Source organism: Varroa jacobsoni, unplaced genomic scaffold (assembly GCF_002532875.2).
Source record: "Varroa jacobsoni isolate VJ856 unplaced genomic scaffold, vjacob_1.0 scaffold_1137, whole genome shotgun sequence".
Lineage (NCBI taxonomy): Eukaryota > Metazoa > Arthropoda > Arachnida > Mesostigmata > Varroidae > Varroa > Varroa jacobsoni.
This window is the reverse complement of record NW_019214039.1, coordinates 1-20,564: the sequence shown is the minus strand read 5'-3', so window position 1 is coordinate 20,564 and position 20,564 is coordinate 1. Positions and strand designations below refer to the sequence as shown.

Here is a 20,564-nt window from a genome sequence, read left to right as displayed (position 1 = left end):
TTTTGATAATTTAGAAATGATGCGCCCAAATACTCGTAGCTTCTATAAATATTTAATGATACAGAAATATCGGAGGTTCGTCCCTCATATCTGTGGATTTTTGGACCAGAAATGAGGACAGGATAGTGGCTCTTGAAATAAAAAACGAAAGTCAGGTTATTGTTTCCTTTTGACCGTTTCCAAGACATACAAGACCTTCCTAGTATAAGTCGTATTTCTTCTAAGCCGCACCTAAGACCGCCTTTGCCAATAACCCGGGTTCCTATGATCCTCAATATTCAATAATACAGCGCTTACTGTCCATCGCAGTTGTTGTTGTTGTTGTTACTGTCCCACCCATGATGCGCAATGGATCGCTTTTATACACAATACCTGTATGTGTTATACATACTATCTTCCAGCATAACGTTTTCGATAGAAATGCGAGATCGGTAACGGAGCTAGCAGAAACTACACCCCGGATCCCGAGGCTTAAGATATTTCATCCTAGTTTCTCGGAACCTGAGCTCTGTACTTATTTGCGGGCTTATCCTTTCTCCAAGGTGGCCTTTCTTGGCTCAGTCGCACGGTCCTGTCACGTTCTTGTTTTTGTCGAAACAGACTCACTGCCCCCCTTATTCGGCTAACAGCGTAAGCAGCAGCCAAGAATGATAAGAAGGAGAGACGTCAGATAAGTGGGACATACAAAGCGAGAGAATGTTTATGCTTACAGTATAAACAAAATGAAGAGGCGTTGCGGCCAATGCTTGCTTGCTAGCTAAAACAACGAAACAACAAGACGCCGAAGACAAAAAGGCAGTTTTATCTATGCATGCTAAAAGAAAGTACCGAAAAGATCGGGGACCTAATACACCACAATCCCTTAGCCACCATTCTGTTTCCAATAGAAGGAGCACGTTAAGATAAACCTTTGCAAAAAAGGCGACACACATACATACACACAACTGCCTGGCTTCTTAATTGTAGACTACGGGGTGCGATTGAGGCGGACGGGGCCCTAATGACATACGCGGAATGACTGAAAGGACGTTGCGACAGTGTCAACCGCTGTGGCAGAAGCGAATTGCAGCCCAGGTGAAGTGGTACAAGGGCCTTTAACTGAGATGCTATGTGGTTGTAGGTAGAAAGCTGGCAATAACAGCGTGAGAAGCGAAAAGCCAAAGCAATAGAGCGCCCTTCGCAGTTATGGGCGCTCTGTCTGTCCACTTAGGTAGTGATTGTTTTTGGCCTTTGGATCCGTTGTCTTCGAGACCCTTTGATGAGTCGCGCACCCACTTTTCTGGGCTAGCAGGGTTTTTCTACTGCATATTTGCTGCGTGTTTCCGCGTTCCGTGCGAAGATGTGTATGTGTGCGAAACTGTGTTTGTCCCTTGCACAACTCCGCAGAACAAAACACCACATAGGGCCAGTTACTGCCTTTTGTGCTATCTCCCGAGTGTGTCTACCTACCTCTCGACGAATTTTCCATCTTCATTTTCGACAGTACGGGGAACAAATGGCGCCTGCTTGGTTAAGTAGTGGGTGTTAAAACCCGATCCCGCGTACAGGAACTGCCCTGTTTGCTATTGCAGTTGTTAGTGTCGTCTGCTCTCCTTTCTTTTTTGCATTCCCTATCATTCCCTGCACTAATTGGTAGTTTAATCGGAAGCCGAACGCAAAAGGCGCGTTTGCGATTCGCTGCCACCCCTTTGAGTTTGCGCATCCTTTGCCAAGCTAACAATTCTCATCGAACCAGCAAGCGGACAAACGAAGCCGTGGGAGAAAAGAATTCCGCCTGCTAACACTAATGTAACATCGTAGTCCTGGCACTCGTACGGCATTGCTTCCGATTCGAATGGATATCACAGATCGTCAGCCGGTCAGTCCACTTACAGATCTGTGTGCCACTCCGGTTCCCTGCACCGTTCCTTTTCCGTGACTGACCAAGCGTCAGACTGGAACAAGCTCTGCAAAGCAAAAAGAGAACTACAAGGTAAAACTCCCGTTCCCCAGGCCGTCCAACCTACAGTTATAATGCCTAGAACCTATGCGCTATGCATTTCATTTTTCTGATAGCCTCGCTCGCTAAATTCTCCCGTTGAATTTCAATCGGACAGCGTACTACGCGCAGGTGTGTGCAGTGATTTCTTCGGAAAAGATGAGTGGAATATCCATACAGTAAGGTGATGTGTGTGACCCTCTAAGTGACAAGGTAGTCTTTTTTGTGGCATCCATTAGTGAGCTACGCGAAGTCTTCTGCCTGCTTTCCGAATGTCAGAGGCAGGAAGGCTATGTACTTGTGAATTGAGCAAGGCAAGTTGAAACTTGTAGGGGAATTGCCTGGAGAACACGAACATATATATTCTATATAACTTAGTTTTCATTGAGGCGGAGACTAAAGGTAAGCAAGTTTGTTTGTTTGTTGTTGTATTTGGAAGCACCCACTTAGGACGAATTACTAGAGCATCGAGTGCTATACACTGTAGCTCTAACATACATACATACATATATACATCGTAATGTAGGTATGGTCTCAGAAATCCATCGTGCGTAAGGCGCTAATGACACTGGGTTTTAAGTATTCAAGCAAAAAGGGTGCGGTTTCAGATGAGGAAACCATGACAAGTAGAAGCTTGCTATGATCGAGTCGGTCTGGCACAAGTGCCGCCGTATTCGTAAAAGCCTGCTGTGTAATTTATGCATGAAGAACTAATGAGAATTGACTGATGGTAAACACGATCGCCAAATGTCACGTTTGCGATAATGAGGCGAGCATGGCCGTGACAAACAATGTAAATGGATGAACAGATGAACTAACGCAAAAACCAACGAGAGGGTCAACGCAAAAAGTGTTTTTAAAACACCAGCATTAGCATTCGAAATGAAGAAGAAGCAAACTATTTAATTCTATGTTATTATTTCGCTTATTTGACGGCGTAAAGTCGTTCTATGCAGTGCTTTTATATTTGTAATGGATCAACATTTGCAGTGCCATATCCGGAGTAGGTTCAAGTTGGCGCCAACCTGGTAGCAAGTAGCAGCAAAACCATTGAATTGTTAAACGGAAGGTACCTGAATCTTAAGCTCTTGTAAATTACGTTAATATCGACGACATATTTATTCATTCCTATGTTATACTGGGAGATCTAATTCATATTTAAATTTCCCGCCGGAAAGCAATGGGTGGACGATAAATGAACGGCCATTAGTCATCAGTGATCAGTTAGTTGGTTTTGTCTTATCGTTACTGTCTAAGTGGGTATTCATCGTGGAGTAGGAAGGCGTGTAGCAGGATAACCATGGTAGCATAAAGCAACAGCTTGGTTTGAGTCACTCGTAACTGGCGTCGTTGTTATGTGATGGAAAATTATCGATGATTTCACTGGCATAGTTTCAAGCATCATGTGCCTCGGATGGCTCGTACGCAAGATGTGATAATACGTAATAAAGGTTCTCGGCACGATTCCGGGGACATTGCATTAATGCGCTCGATCCATCTCCATGTCTGTGATCTCTCATTGGTGCCTCGTCCGCCAGGGGTACGATGTTATTTTCGCCTTGCCTATTGCATTACAAAAAACCCCCGGGGAGTGAAAAAAGTCCGGGCAAAGTCTGTCGTTGCATTCACCTGGAAGTGTTCGTTCGTCCAACGTCTTCGACCGGCTTACCGCTGCACACTTTTGCTAAGGTTGGATACTATCTGGATGGCCCATGGTGGCCGAAACGACCAGAATTTCTTTCTTTCCTGTCGACGCATCTGCGGGCGTGTGCATGTGTGCATGTGCATGCGTATTCTGTAGCCTTGCTGTGGCTGTGCCCAGGTCTGCTTTGATGTGCGCCGGGGATCGCCAGCAGCGGAAGAACATTATCCTTTATGTTTTTTAAAAAAGCGAGAAGTGCCTTCTTTGCACGCGCACTTTTCTCCTTTTCTCAGTCGTTGTCGTCATCGTCGTAAGCACTACCACTACCGCTAAGAGGGGAAGACAGATCAAGGCAGAGAACATAGGGCATGCATGGTAGCTGTGAGATCTCAGATCCGCGGGCTGCCAGAATTAGGTTAGCGCTAGCTATTTGGAAGAGGGCGTCACTTCGTAGTCCTCCGTTTCCTACATGGCTTCGGCCTTACTCAATCTCTCTTCCTGTTTTCTCACTTCCCCTTTTCTTTTGCGTCTGACGGCAACTGTCTTTCGGCAGCGGTCGCTGGCAGTAGTCTCAGAGTCGTTCGTTTTATTTTATGGTCTTAGGCCCATAGAATGGCGGATCGGGCATGCAAGCTGCAAATACCGGGTCGGTCGCTCGGTGGGTCGTTATTTTGAGCGAAGCTCAACAATTTTTTCTACTGAGAAAATGGCAGAGTCGCCGCTGCCGGAAAGATAACAATGCGTGTATATATACATATATCCTTATTAACCGTCCGCTGGTCATCGTGGCCGTTTTCACGATAGGTGAGAAGGGACCAGAGAGTGGATTAGAAGGAGGAAGAGCGGAAACAGATCGAAGGATAGAAAAAAAGAAAGAGTATTTGTACCGCAATTTACTTGTTTCAAACAGTGAATGCAGTACCTGATGAAGTTCAAAGGAATACATCTTGTGGACGTATATTCCGACAAAACCTATACATGGGTGTTTGTGGGGCGCTTAAACGTGGTTCGTGCACTAAACGCCGTAGGCAGAAGAAAGAGAAGCACGCTTGAAGCTTTAAGGAAGGATTACGTAAAAAAGCAAACGCGCGCTATTATTGTACTGTTAAAATGATCTGCTTTATGTTCGATTTTTATATTCTGTTTACCAGCCTGCTTGTTGTATACGTTTTGATCCACGGTGTCCGATCCGTGCGTAGCTAAATACATCATCAGACGGCACCTCATAAACCATATACTCGTTTTTTTAACTAATCCTCTATTTTTTAATTCGTGCTATCATGTGTTATTAAATTATGTCTATAGTATAGGGTAAAGCACGGTTAAGAATAAACACATTCATATATGCTTAATGCGCCAAAAAACGTATATATACTGTTAATGTTGTTCTGACTAATCTTTTTTGTAAGATGTAATCAATAGGACCCAACGAGTGGACAAGGAAAATTTACCGTAAAATTCGGTTAAAAATATGGAAATGTAACGAAAGTACAAAGACAATATTGCAGAAAGTTTTAGACTGATCCACCTACTTTAAATTAATGGTATATGAGATAAGCTTGAAACGGATGGAGCTGTTCGATATGCTTCTAGACAATGCTCCGGAAAAGCAAAACATCAAGGAGCTTCAGCAATAAAAAAAAAAGTATTGGAAAGTTATAACGACACATCGTAAAAATCTATGAGAGGATCAATTCGGGAGCTTTCCATCAATAAATCAGATGGCCATTACGCTTTAAGATGTCAATAGCAATGCTACACTCGAAGAATGGCGCTCGTTATCAATAAGCTGGATTGAAGAAAACAATTAAACGAATGGTACTTGGAAGAACGTGAACAACACGCGCAGCGTTCGGAGAAGACTATTCGGAGCGATAAAAGCACATTCAATCAAAATAGCATACAATTAGTAGACCTAATTGCATTGGCTGTGCACCCGTCAATCGGCATGTTGTGTAGGTACATCATTTGAATTTATCAGGAAATACATTATGATGCGGTATTTCAAACAAATAATTAGTGAAATCATTTTTTCACAGTTACTTGAACTTATTTTTTTTTCCAAGAATCTGTTTTAAAGGCACTCAGGAAAACTTTGGTGAAGATCGCAAGCCTTCGTTGCAACGAGATGGAACATCTGCGCACTCTCGTCGCTCCGTAGAAGTACAACTTGATGAAAATCTTTCAAACAGATGGAGTGAACGATGGGGTATCGTCGAATGATTTATCTGTGCCCTAGACCTGATACCAATAGACTTTTGTTGTGGGGTGATAGCTAAAGGAAAGTCTACCACAGAAAACCGATGATACTCAAATAGTTCGAAATTCTAATTGAGCAAGGATGCGCCAAAACATTCAATGAAACGTTGTAAAGATTTGTCCATTGAAGAGCCTATCGTGATTGCCGCAACAGCGCATTGACCAAAACGAAAAGAACTTTGAATGTAGGATCTGAGATAGGATAGAAAGTTTTGCATTTTATACCTATTACTTTGCAATTTTAATATAAGTTATATGTAAATAAGAACTTTACCTATAGTTGTGTAATCGTTCTGTTTACATATAACATTCGATTATCGTTGCGTTGCCATTTTCAATCATATCTATAAGCCTATTAAAACTTGATTCGAAGACCTTTATCATACGACCAAATTTAGGGCCTTTTGCTGTCCCTTTAAGAACAGCACTAAATAACGATCTCGTTAAGGCTGCTATTCGTTAGATTATTCGGCACGCTTTTAAATATGTTACGTAAGATCAAAGCGTTCTAGAGAGCGCATGATCTCGTGGCACTCATAGACATATTAAGACAAGTGGGTCCTTCCCCGACCGCTTTCTCGTAATAGCGCAGATTGGGAATAGAAGAAACGACGAAAGTGCTCCTGTCAAACCCAGGCATCAGCTGGGGCAGCGATCCTGCACCTACTTAGCTTTTACGTGTCTTTCACCCCTTCTTCGCCTTCTTGGGGCATAATACGACGAAACATATACCGAACAGTTATCTATCCTTGTACCCCCTTGCCGCCGCCCGTTTTGCATGGACTCGTAGGAGAATCGATGCTGCGCGTTTGTAAGTGTTGGCCGGTAGCTATTCTTTTCTAGTTCTTGGTAGCTATCACTTCAGTAGAATTCAGCTGACTACTACAACCAGCACTACTGCACTACCCTTTACGTACAGCCGACGCTTCCTTCGCCCAGGAACATCATACCGTTTCGCCTTGTAACTTTGCGAGCGGGCACTGGACAGTTGAACTAAGGACACTATCGCGCTTTCTTTTTTGTTACAAAAAGAAAAGCGAGGGATAGAGGGCGTCGGCAGGCGGGGTAGACAGCGAGTGGGACTTGAACGGATACAACGACGATATTCCTGCGCTAGAGTTTCATGGGCATGAAGCACCAAAGGCAGATATGCCCGCCCACTCGTTTACTCTCTAGCTGCTGTAGCCGTCGTCTGAGTGCGAGATCCTTCGCCGCCACAAACGCTGTCGCATTGTTTGCGGGTAACGAGTTTGTTGTGTTTTCGTCTCTCATCCATTCGCTTCGCGCAGACACCCACGAAGAAGCTGATAAAAATTACAATCCAGAGTTCAGTACAACTGCAAGAAAAGCGCTAGCAGAAGAACGACGAAACGTAAGGAAAACAGCAAAGAACTCGAAGAGGTGGTAAGAGGAGCGGGCGACGTTCTATCGAAGCGATCCCGAGGCAAGTCTAATTAAAAACCTGCCGGCAGTTGCCAGTAAAGGCTTTTGGTGAAACTGACTGGATACTACCAGCCCTTCGTTCGCAGGCAGATAGTAGGAACGTTGCGACGGTCGAGTCTGGCCTTTCAAGAATCTACGTCCCAAGCATGATTTTGCTGTAAGTCAATCCAAACAGTTTTACGCGGCCGGTGTCTCTTCTAAGAGGTTCCTGGAACCGATCTGTACACACTGTAACGCCTGCCTATGCGACCGAGAAAAAGAGCGAAAGCGTACGTTTGCGCTGCTTGGGGCTGAAGGGAAAGCTATTCGCAGTGCTGCTGAGCCGACGCGTGAACAGCAGTCCGACAAACGCGAAACCCTTGTGGCGATTAAATCCGGATCAGAGCAGAACTAGAATAGCACGATGCCTGTCCCTGTCGCGGCTGGTGTCTTTGCCGCCGTCGCCAGACAAAGATGCCCACACATACCACAACGTTGAGGACCAAGACACTGTCATATATTTAGCTTCTCTTGATTTGGCGCGGGTGTTTTCTTCCGGGTTCAAACGAGACACTTGGTGGGGTGGCAATGGGCGACCCAAGAAAACGATGGATTGGCAGCAGAAGCAAGTGGTGACGCTTCTGATGGACGTAAAGAAGGAAGTAAAAAAAACAGGACTATATATGTACCCTGACTGAGAAGTGGGCGAGCGAGAGGAAAATGAATGAGACTAAGAAAAACATGGACTGTGTTTTCGCTTTCAACCGTTGGAACAGGCATAAGTTAGTTACGCGTTTCTGCTACGCTACCAAGCCCGAGCTCTCGAGAGAAGCCAAAAATCTAAAACTCATAGAATTTAGGATCTGAGAAGCAGAGCTATTTTGAGCGCAGGTTTATAGTTGCCACATTCAGTACCTATACCTTGCGTTCAGCGATTTGACCTTTTGAAATGGTAATTTGTTGAGTTGTCGTGTCGCTATTGTAATGTGTACAAGACGAGCTAGGAGAACTCCAGCTCCTCTTGTTTTGGTCGGTATTGCCCCATGATAAACTAGCATGCAGTCATATGAACCCTTTCATAGCTCTAAAGCGTTAGATTGATCCGCACCAATAAGATCACTTGGGTCACGATATCCTTACAATCCATAATTAACTGATGAAGATGAATAACTAATAACGTAATTGACAACAGGTGAAGGCAGACTTTTGTTTCCTTGGCTCGAGGCCGATAGTCATCGACGTACGTGGGGTCGTTTCCTGCGTTCTATCGAAGTCCTCGATTCGATATTCCACCAGCGTTGTCTGTCTCACGTTCCGTTACGGAACTGACGGTTTCTTTGAACCTCACTTTTCAGAAAACGCAACTCACGTGAATGTGTTCTAACTCATCATGTAAACGAGGGAGCAGGCAGGGTAGGATTAACTCTTTCTTTCCGTGTTCAGGGAATAATGTCCATAAACAAAATTGACGTTCTTCGTTAGTCTCCGTTCCATTACCGTTAAATGTTGCAGGAATCAACAAGTTCCAAGAATCCTCAACTTTCAAGTCTTAAGAGAATTGTCGTTACAAAGTCTGTTAGAGATTTTCAGTTATTTTGTAATCCAACGAAGAACGATACTAATAAGTTGGCTAACAGATGCAACAATTGCTAATATTGAATAAAATTATATCTTTTACTATCTACACGGTAAAAATACCTGCAACTTTTCTATTATGTTATAGTAGCCCTGCATGTCCGCAAGCAAACACGACAACGATAGCGCATATTGCGGATAACTCTTTATTGATATTTTATTAGAGCTTATCGATATATTACACATAATCTTCAAATAACTAATAAGCTTGCGTTCAGTTTCAGGTAAGCTCGACTGCTCCCATTTATGGGCATAATCAATGGGATTCGTAGGCGGAGAGTGCCACTAAGCTTCCGTGCTATAATTTCGGCCTACGTGTTAAATCTCTTCAAGAAAAGTCTGAGTGAGGTCCAGTAACGGACAAAACGACGCTGTAAGTCGAGTTCATTTTTTTTTTTTTAATTCAAGGGTTGTACAGTGTTAGCTGGAGTGAAACCAGACTATAAGGAAACTCCAAAGGCACCTCAGCGCGACTCACCCATGGAGCGACCCGAGGTAGCATTAAAACCCACCAATTTCATTTGGTCCTATTCAGAAATTGCCCAAAAAACAGTGTGAGCAACAGCCGAGGCTGGCATCTACCAGAAAGCTACCTATACTTTGACCCTCTGCGAGTGTGGAGGCAACTGGCACTCGTCGCGTCCTCTACATGCCTTGGCATTCCAGCGGCAATCCCCCGCGCGCAGTACATTTTGCAAGCGTCTGAGCAGACGGAAGGACCTAAGTTGTCGAAAGCCGTGCAAAATCTGATATAATGACCCTGCTGGCAGCGATTCGATATTGCTTTAGTAGCCCCGTGCAAGCCAATCGTCGATCGACTCAGGGCGATGTGCCATTGTACGTTACCTCGAGCTATATTGAGTGTGTATTTGTAAATGGGTGTGTGTATCTGCACGGTCCCTCCCTGCGACCGATGTGTCGTTCGGGTGTCGTCCACAGAGGTCGTCGTCGTTCTTTTCGGTTTGTCGGTCACGTTCGTTAGCCATCAATATCTTGAAAATTGGTCGCGAAGCGGTTGGGTTAGGATTAGTCGGACTAGAGCGGTTGGAGCCGCATACGGCTGCAAAAACTCCGAGAAGCCTGGGAAGAAAAGGTGCTTCTGGAACTGCGAGACAAAATGCTATGGTTTTATATGTGTTTGTGTGCGGAAAGCAGACAATAGGAGAGAAATCGCAAAGCGAAGAAGTTAGATAAAGCTTTGCGATGGAGAGCTTTTGTGAGGCGCAAACGAGTCACCATAGCAGGAGAGGAGAGGTGTCGGAAAAGATAGGAGCAAAGCCAATGGGGAAACGGGGGTAAATTTTTTGGTGAAGGCCAAAACGAGACGACATACCAAGTAGGTCTTAACCGAGATCGGCCGCCCGCTGACACGCTCGGGCTAAGCATATCCCAATCTGCCGCGTTTTTCACCAGCCATGGAACCAAAGGAACGCCAACGCTGTAGCTCGCAGTAGCAGCCACAGTGAGGTACAGTCACTTCAGTGGAATGACTTAGTGGAAAGGCAGCCGACGAAATGATAAGGGGGAAGTTGGCTAGATCGCGGCTCATCCATAGGCAAAAAATTAAGCTGAAGTAGTCGAGCAGCAGTGGTCGCAAGCAGAAAGAACAGAAAGACATGGCAACGGGCAGTCGACGGGTGAAAGGGAAAGATTTGGGTAATTCAAACGAAAGAATTCATATACTTCTAAGCGCCGATTGCAGTGTGTGCAGCGGACCTAGAGCAGTGACTAGCACCGGTAGCAGCCTTCTCGTACTTTGAGAGTCTCCGTCGTCTATCGATGAGACTCGATCGAAAATAAGGGAAGGAAGCGGAGCGAGGCGATAATCAGAATGAGCGGTAGCCGCGACCGGAGGAACAACTTTAGTTCTGAGTTATCGCCAACGTCCACTTGGGGGCGGGGGCAAAACCTAGCGATCGATGACGACCTGTTTCTCGAAAAATGTGCGCAGTTTGACGACCAATCAAAGCACAACTTTCAGTTTGTAGTACGTCTTTGAATGTTCCAGAGGATACAGCACTGTATGAACTTCGCGAAGAGACAAATTCATACGGTCGAACCCTGCGCATTGATTAACTAAACCCTAAAAAATCCTAAAAATCTTTCAGTTTGTGTATATGGTCAAACAATTGATTTTTCGCGGACCAGGTTCCATCACCTTTGTGTATCTTTATAATAGAATACTGCTAGTGTATATAAACACTAAAAATATCTAGGCGAATTGTTAACGTTTTTGATAATTGCTTGCAGAAAATACGATCTTATTTGTGCAGCTATGACTAATACCTCCTGAAAGAATCAGAACCATTTCTATTTCTGTGCGTGGGTGTCTGATACAACTATTGAAGTGCAATAAACATAAATTGAAAAAAAAAGCGTTTTTTTACAAAATGTTTATATACCTCAGGCATGATATGAGACGGTTACGACATTGAAGGTCTTTTTGATACAGACAAGCAAACCTTTTGCATTTTGGCTTTTACCCAACCGGCTGATATGATTATTTGTTCTCTAGCTGATAGCACCAAACTTCGCTGACAAATATAGCAAGGGAAGGTAATTAACTGAGCACGACCACTAGAATGCCACCAGCCAAGAGAAATACATTTCTTTCTGCCCCGAAAGCCATATCTTTTCGATCATTAGTATTAGGCATAGGGTTATAAGTCATCTGAAGGTGGCTTAGGCTGTAGCAAAGTTTGTATTACAGGCTAATTTTGCATCAGTCGTGAACTCGAATCTGAGCATCCGCGCCAGCCATTTTTTTGCTGATCTTTCTTATTAGAATGTACCTATTTATGCAGTGACAATGGTGGCTACAACCAGGCTTGGATAGGAAAAACGTTTAATACAACGGCAGAAATGACACCGTATACACTGTATGGCTACGAGCCTAAGCGCGCCCACCTCACGCCTCTCGCTTCAGTGTCCAAACGACTCCAAGGTTGAAAGTTATGAAACATACGAGATCGGAAGTCGGCCAATGAAAAATAAAGTGGATAAAAAAGGCTATAGGCTGTCCTATTAATCTTATATATATATATATATGACTGACGTTATTAAAGATTAATATTCATTATGAACTATAGGCACAACTTGTATCCATAACAAAAGTTAATTATTACTAGAAATACGGAACTCGGCAGTGGCATAGGGGTAGAGCATTTTTTTAGATCTGTAAGACTCTTGCACATCCGCAGGGTAGAATTATACGAAATCTAAACACATCGCATCACTAACTGTGTTCACGGTTTGCGCATAAAGGTCCTATCCGCCCCTTCAACAGAAGCAGACGACAGAAAACGTGGGAGCAAAAACCTTCAAAACTTTGTTAATACCGACGACATTCGCCAATGTATAAAAAATGGGTACGTCAACATCGCGCAACATCAAATTTACTATTATTGGGTTGCTGTCACGATAGAATCTGCTGGGGATCAGTTGTGTGTCAATCCACTGACCCAGTCTTTCCTTTGGGTTGGATGGCGCGTGACACGCGAATGTCGGGTGAGATGAAAGAAATGTTGAGATTGCATAGATGCTAATGCAGCAGTACGTATAATCTCATACCAACCCAGTTTCTATACACATATATATGTATAACAGTCTTCGTTCTCTGCCGCTAGAGTTCTTGGCACCATTCTATAATACGGTGATTAACTCAGTGCCTCCCTCAGCTGTGTTTCTCGCTGTGTTGTTGCTAAGGCTTTCAGCTGGCTGACTGGCTTACTCTGCGTTCATGGTCTGTACTGTTGCTTTCAGGTCAAGTCGTTATTGGACAGTACATCAATCTGATTAAGGTGGCACAGAATGAGATGCCGACGTGCCCGATGCTATAGCTCTATGTAACTATTATCGTGCTGTCTATTTGCCGCTTGTATAATTTTTTTGTATGATGCAAAACATAGAACGGAACATGCCTGTTATATAGGTATGTTGGTACGGCCAGTATTTGCGCGACACAAGCGTAAAAAGACATTGGCCCTTGGTGGCGCCATAGGGAAGGTTTTTCACACCTCGCAGACTACAATACTATAGCATGTAATTGAACATAATAATCGTAGTGTGTCATACACCACAGTTATATTAATAGCTATGGCTCCTAGTCACATGTAGTTCTTCCCACAACACGCCGTACACCGATATACGTGGAGCCAAACTATGTTCGGGATTGCTGCCTGAAACCGTGCCTCATTAGTAGGAACCTCGGCCACTTAGTAAGGGAAGTTGAAAATAGCGACGAGCAGAGAAGCATGCATCTTTCAATGGTTCTCGTGTCGACAGAGGAACCACCCTTATCGAGTTGCGTTTCAGGAACGTTCAGCCGTCTTTTTCGGGGAAGGATTTCGTTCGACAGCGTGCTCACTTACACTCAATCGCGCAGTAGTCGTCCCCTAATCTTTGGACGTCCGTTCTCCTCTATTTCCTAGCTGGATATGTGTGAGTAGACACCGTATGTCTATGTGCGTCTGTTTCGGGGAAGAAGCTGAGAGAGCGTATGAAGAAATGGAATTGCGGGGTTTGATGCAAATTGTGTACGGTCACGCCATCTTCTCTTGCCCCACATAGCCAGCACACAGCCTTAAAGCGGTATCCCCACCAGAAACAGTCTTCAGTGGCTGTTTCCGCTTAAATCGCAAAATTGTTTTGCTCCCGAAATACATCACTAACAAAGGACGAGAACACGGGATTGAAGAGGCTGATGACGATAGCAGAAGCGGGAAATCAGGAAAAGGGTACATCCCCGCCTCGAAAACCATTTAACTCATCGCTTATCCCAACATCGGTAGACAACAGCACAGTTCCTAGTGTCAGCTGGCTAATGTTAGTAACTCTACTACACAACGGGGTTGCGTTCAAACTGGCAGACCTTTCTCCTATAGAACAACAATTTGACAAATTTCTCGAAGTTACACTCACGAAAAACAGATTCATCAGACGGGAGATAGTTGCGCGTATGTTGAAGTACGGAGCCCTGTTCCAGACGGTGCGGTGGTTCGTACGTACATGTTATTAGATGAACAGTCATAGCTTGCATTACGGTACAACGTAATGCAACTTAGCTGGTGAGCAATAACATTCACAATACTTCCCAATTTTAGACATTGTCCGGTGTCCGCCTTCAAGTTCTAGACTATGCGGTTCTCTCAGTATTACTACCGCCTTGTATATGATGTTTAAATAAGTACTAAATATATATCTGGCTGAATAGATAAACGTATTAGTACTTCTTAGCTATTTTTCGGTGTAATGCTTTAACCTTTATTACCTATAACAGAAATAATATTACGATTATTGTTAACTGTATACACTGTTTATATATATATATATATATATATATACATATATATATATAACTGTATTCAAACTGCATAAGCGAGACTACAATGATATGCACGGAGACGATTTCGTAACGATATATTCGCACAGGCAGTTCCCCTGTCGTGCTCTTCACAAGGATGTTAGCTAAAAGTAGACGATTTACCGTTGTTACCGCCCCATAAACCTCACTGGGTTGGGGTGGGGTTAGGGTCACTTCGATTACAGAATCAATCTATAGCAATGATTCCGTGTAGAGGCGCGAGTGGAAATCAGTTGCTAGGTGAGGAGTAGAAGGGTTGTTCCCGTCCAGTTGTGGATTTGATGATCATGTTGAAATTCAGCGTGTGACGCAACACCGTCAGAACCATATTACCTAGTTAGCTTGTGAAAAATCAGTGCAAGACCCTAATGGCACATATAATAATCGAATAGTATCGAACAATAGCTATTTTATGTGGTGTTGATCTGTATATTTTTTGCAATTATACTTCTCAGTTTAATCTAATATACCTAATTTGTATTTGATCGCACCTTAATTATATCTCATAATCATATAACAGAGACTGTTTTTAGAAATGTTTCGTTTAGAATACAGTATCAATACTTACGGTCACCGTGGGGCAGCTCCCTAGACGAGGTATATATGTATAAATTTCCATTAGCATGCCAGATATGCTATAGCCTTTCACTATACAATTTTACTTCGGTCGTACCCGATCCTTGGTTTTGTGTAATCGCACAGCCAACCTCGTAGATCACTAAACCGAGAGATCCATTCGTTGACAGTCGTCGATACGGCAATATCATCAACCAAGCTCCTTCCGTCAAGCAACCTTCTCATAATGCTTATTTGTTTTATCGTTCTGCCTCTCTCGCTATCGCTCCTCAATCGAGAGATGTTCCGGCCAAGCACCAGCGTAACTTACCGACACTGCCCGACCCGGGCCTTTTATCGTTGGCTCCACATTAAATCAGCTGTTACGCTCGGCGCTATGCGCCACGACGCGCTGTTCGCTAAATAGCCAATAGCTTGACCGTTACTAGTTGGCTTAATGCTCTTGACAACAGCAGCCAGACAAACACATATATATAAAACAGCGGGTGAGGTAAAGCCAAGCGGAACCTAAAGCAAGCTCTAGCCAGTTGGATAATCCTCTCCTGGTTATTATCTTTCTCTCTCTTAGATTGTATCACATTAATGTTATTTATTGTTTCGGTGTACGAAGCACACTTGTTTTTGTTGTTACTGCTGCTGTTCCTGAGGAAGAAGCTGCTGCATAGTCGTTTGCAACATTACATATAGTGCTGTTCCGCTTGGGTTAGTTTAGAAGGTGAAGCATCCGTTCCGGCAATGCGTTGTATTCGAAGAGTCTTTACAGCTAGTTTCGAAGCAAGCAAACTTATGAATGCAAACGAATCGCGGAGATGTTCCTGTGTTATTGGTTCCTTGTTTGCCCCTCGTTCGAGCATCGTCTTGCTAGGCGTTCATGGAACTGCCGACTTTCCCTGAAGAAACTGACAGAAAGAACAGTTCATCAATTTCCAACACAGCTACTAGATTAGCTCCCGTTGTATTGAGCGACGAAGCGAAATGCGAAATAACGCGGACGGAGATGACCGAAGTGGGGGAGTGGGGGAACAAACGGAAAAAGGGAAACTCGAATTCAAACGCCGTTATCGTTTCATTGTATGCGTAGCCACCAAGGCAGCTACTGTTGATGCTGCCGACGCCGCTCAATAAGGATTCGTCCACCAGCCTCCTCTCAGCCGGTCGTTATTGCAGTGACGTGAGGTTAGCGGCTGACTGAATCGTCTTTAACGGGCGATTCGCCGGCAGCAGAAGTTCGAAAGGGAAGAAGGAGAGCTTGCTAGAGAAAGAGTCATGGCTCTTCCCTAGCGAATTTCGAATTAATATGTAAATAGGGTATTTCATTACAGCCCTCAGGTTCAGCCGCTTATCCTGTGACTGCTGCTGCTGGAAACATCAATGATAACAATACAATGAGTGGCAACAGCAGCTGTACTGCACAAGGGGCACTGCAAGGAGCGATGAGCGGCTTCATGGGGTCAATTTAAGTTGTTGGCTGTATTTAGCCAGTGTTCATAGCAAAGGTAGTCCATCCGTAGCCAATTCGATAGTAATCATTACATACAGAGCTTTTGTCGTATGTATACCGGCATGAGACGGAGTTACTGCAGCAATAGCAGCATCGAGGAGCTACCGCGTGGAAGCATTAGCTACTGCACCCTCTAACTGGCGACCGATAGAATCGTAACTAAAGCTTCAACAACTGTTCAACCAGCAAACGCTCAACTGATCTCTGGTTTAAAGTCGGCCACTCTGCCTATATACACACGGAAGCATACACACGCGTGCGGCTGATTAAAGGGCAAAGAATGTTCTATACTTCAACAGACTCTAGTGTGCGAGAGTGAGTCTTTGGTAGGTATTCATTAATATATGTGGGCACAAAATATGAGGGGATTATGAGGGCGCTGTGGTGGACTGCAGTACGAGAGAAAAGTTCTGCAAGTTCTCACCTGCAGTCAAGCTACAGGACAACCAAACATACGTTAAACAGCAAGGCGGAAGACCAGCGCTTGTAACGAGTGCGCCCAAATTATTGCGCGCGCAAATATTTGAACATGTATACAAGTACATCATTAAGTCCCTTGTTCCGTGTAGACAAAGAATATGAGACTGGAAAAACTAGAAAACTTCTAGGTCAGACACATATAAAATGACCTTTTTACAAGAATAAAAAAAAGAAGGTTCACTGCTTGCCCTATCTGTTTAACACTGAAAGTGCCGTAGTAGAAGAAGGATCAAGTGTTGGCGGTCATTCTGCACTACGGATTGATTCCTTTACCATTATGTATATATTCTCCTCCACGGCCACCGTCGGATGGTCCCGCAATCTATTCGGAATAGAATAAACGTAGAGTGAAACACGGCCCCAACCACACACGTTAGTCTAGTGCAAAAGAAACTAACGTTTGGTATACGTTTAATCCCAATCGTTGCGTTGGCCTTGGCACTTCAGCGTCTGGGATCCGACACAGAATGAACTCCATCTTGCTTCTTTCGCTGCTGTCAGGAAAAAATCAGAGAATGAAGAGAGGCAGTTTTCGTAGATACCCCCCCAAACACACACACACACACACACACACTTCCATGTCGTGAAAAGATCTGATTACATAGACACGATGAATAAACGTCTGCTGCTGGAACGCTGGTGAGATATTATACTCGCTCATAGCACCAAATCACATGTGCTGTGAGCAAATGTGCAGGTTAGACTTCGCTAACTTTGTAGAATATATAAATATATGTGAATATGCTATCTGAGATTTATCTTCGCGACGTATCTGACCATTCTAAAGGGTAACCCAATATTCTTTCAAATCGATCCTTATAGTAAGATTTACATAATCTCCGCGAGACGACGACGAAAGGCCAGCAGCTGCGGCCCGTAACGGCGGACTCCAGTCTACTCCGTAATTGTCACGATGCTCCTCGACAGAAGGAAGATCGAGCGAAAACGAATAAAGATGATGATTTCGCGTATCTCCGCTTCTCCCTAAAAGGCCTAACCTATCTTAAAAGCAGAACCTCTCAGCCGCGTCTTCTTCATAGCGCTTACTCATTTAGTCCATCGCTAGTGTTTTCTGCCCCTCTCACATATTTTATCAACCCGTCCCTCGTTCATTGTCCCTGAACTGCGTGCCTACCAAAGCGATGCCCCCTCTCTCGTCTACTTTTACTTCAAGCTTCTAAAGCTTGCTTCCTTGCCCCGCAGCCCTTCCTCAAGGTGTAATAGCACGTGCGGCCGCGGTACACCCGTATAAGATCATGCTTATGCTAGCAAGCGTAGACAAGCGCACACAGATAGGCAGACTGCCTGGTCTGTGTATTTAGAAAGCGGGATAGAAAATATCCAAGATCTAGAAAAGGAAGTATGTGTATGGACAGTAAGGGTGGAGGGCTGCTGGTGATTTGGTGGGAGGCCGGCCGTCGCCACATCGACACGCTGACCGAGCAATCGCATTTACATATAGATAGCGGGCACGCTCGCCATACCCAACACAAGGGACTAAACGCCCACAAAGCCTTGTACTCGCAAACACTTACCAACATGTACTACTACGAAGGATAAGTACATCTCCGGCAGACCTAACGCCGCACGTAGCTGTAATGTAATGTAATGCATATTGTAATGGCTTCCAAGTGCCATTGGGTGTAGGTGTGTTTATCCACCGCAGACTTTTCGAGCTGATTTCTTTGGTAGTTCCCCATCTTTAACCTCTCATTGCTGACAAGGGCGCTGGGTGGTCGTAATCGATAAGCCAGCCGATTTTCCGAGAATAGCAGGAGGGAATGCTTTTACTTGGTATAGCAATGAGTAGGAATTAACGATGCTGATGCTGCTCAATTTTGCAGATTAAAATAATAATGCATTATATAGAAAGGCTTTGATGGTAGACGGCTATCTACTAAAGTTTTATAGCATTTATAGCTACAGTTAGGGATTTATTAAAGCTATATGACTACTAATATCAGCAAATGCTGAGATCAAGCTATTTATCTTTTCGCTAATTGGGAAAATAGATAGTCGGACCCGGAGCATCTAATCAGGTGTTGTTAATAAAAGAATAATTAACAAGCTTTCGTTGCTCGTAGCATCTCTATGGCTCGACATGAAGATGAAGAATAAAGGTGTCAGGGTATGCCTACTTCAGCACGAAGCCTCACAATAGAAAAAAACTTGTAATGTACTTGAGCGTTGGAGGATGCTTAAGGCATTTCATACCTTTACGACTGTCCTGTCATTAAAGCCTTGAACAGCTGCCATGGGTTGAAAAGGGAAACGTGTAAGGGGTCGCGGATGATGGATTGTCTTTTTTTGGTTCTTCCGAAAGTTCAGCCACTCACGGATAGGTATCAAACCTAAAGTACGTTTTAGCAATTAAGATAACGACTTAATATATTGGTATACGTCATTGGTCGCCAACCTAGAATTTAAAAATTAAGCCGATGAATAAATATGGAACCTACAAATATGCTACATGAACAATGATTGGTCGGCTTGTTTGCCATAATTCTGTTAGCCATGTGGTGCCCATCGAACGCATATATTTGAATTAACATAGCTTTCACACAGTCTGTTTCAGCGTCACCTGTTTTGACCATCTTGTTTGCCATATTCGAGTCTCTTGCACACACGATTAAGGGACAATGTGTTCTCAGTAATAACTTTACAGTATCGTTCTATTAATCGTTGAGGCGGTCCATACCTATATTATTAAGAAGGATTAGGGACGAACTGCACCTCACCCATTTACAGCCAAAAATACTTCAATGAAGTAGCAGCAGAAACGGCAAGACAAATAGGCACGATGACCTGCGATGTCCGTGGGGAATGCACTGTGTATAATCAGAATTGCATTCCTGTGCCCTACTGTTGTCTAGCGTACCGAACCGGTCCGTAAAAATGCCTGTCCATGCAAACAGGGGGCGGTCCAACCTAGCCCTTTATGTCGATAGTGAGCGCGACGTTCTCTGAATTGTGAGCCTTGTGGGGTGCTGCCGCTGCCATTACTGAGTTAAGCCGGCCAAACCATACCTCTATTTGGGATTGCTCACCCCACCCAACATTAGCAGAAACCAAGAAGGTCGAAAGTAGCTAAGAGGAGAGCCGTCCCTGGCAATGAGGCGATTGTCCTTACTACCGAACCCCCAACCCGGCAATTGCTTAGTTGCTGCGATCCTTTCGCCATTCGGCCACGCAATCACTATCACTACACTTGAATACTACATGCAGCACTGTTCTATAGGAGTCGAATTCTCAGGATTCTGGGAGTCCAGCGCATATGGTCCTGCTAGAAGGATTTCCCTCTCCCTAGACAAAGCCAAACCAATCATGGCGGAACCCATGCCGCTGCTCATCTGGGCTTCCCAAGCTGCAAGCCGCGTCAAACAAAATGTTAAGTACCTTGGTATTCAACCACATGACACTAGCATATCAACGCTTTATGCAGTTTATGCAGTGAACTTTTGTAGCAAGCAAATGCGCGCACTTTTTCACATTTGCCCCGCTGGGGCAGGCTCGTCGAAACAACTTGGAACTATAAATGCTCGAAGAACTTGTCAGACGAATTTCGCTCGCATTAAGAATACTGCTGATATTATCAAGAAGTCACGTCCAGTCGTGCGATTTAGTACAAGCTATGATCTGGTAAGTTGCATACAAGCATGTAAAAAGCGGACGCGATAAAAAGTGTTGCTTTATTATGTATACGTATATA

At 44.1% G+C, this 20,564-nt stretch overlaps 1 long non-coding RNA gene across 2 annotated transcripts; it reads right to left on the bottom strand.

The window, feature by feature from the left end:
* Nucleotides 1-1,617: 1,617 nt before the first annotated feature.
* On the bottom strand, nucleotides 1,618-19,135 carry LOC147752601 (uncharacterized). Of its 2 annotated transcripts, none has more exons than XR_015313628.1 (3): nucleotides 19,070-19,135; nucleotides 14,867-15,773; nucleotides 1,618-1,946 (listed from the first exon to the last, which is right to left on the bottom strand). It is a non-coding gene; the product is annotated as an uncharacterized LOC147752601 (long non-coding RNA). The 2 variants fall into 2 exon arrangements; XR_015313627.1 differs by lacking the exon at nucleotides 1,618-1,946 and adding an exon at nucleotides 14,383-14,534.
* Between the last annotated feature and the right edge of the window lie 1,429 nt (nucleotides 19,136-20,564).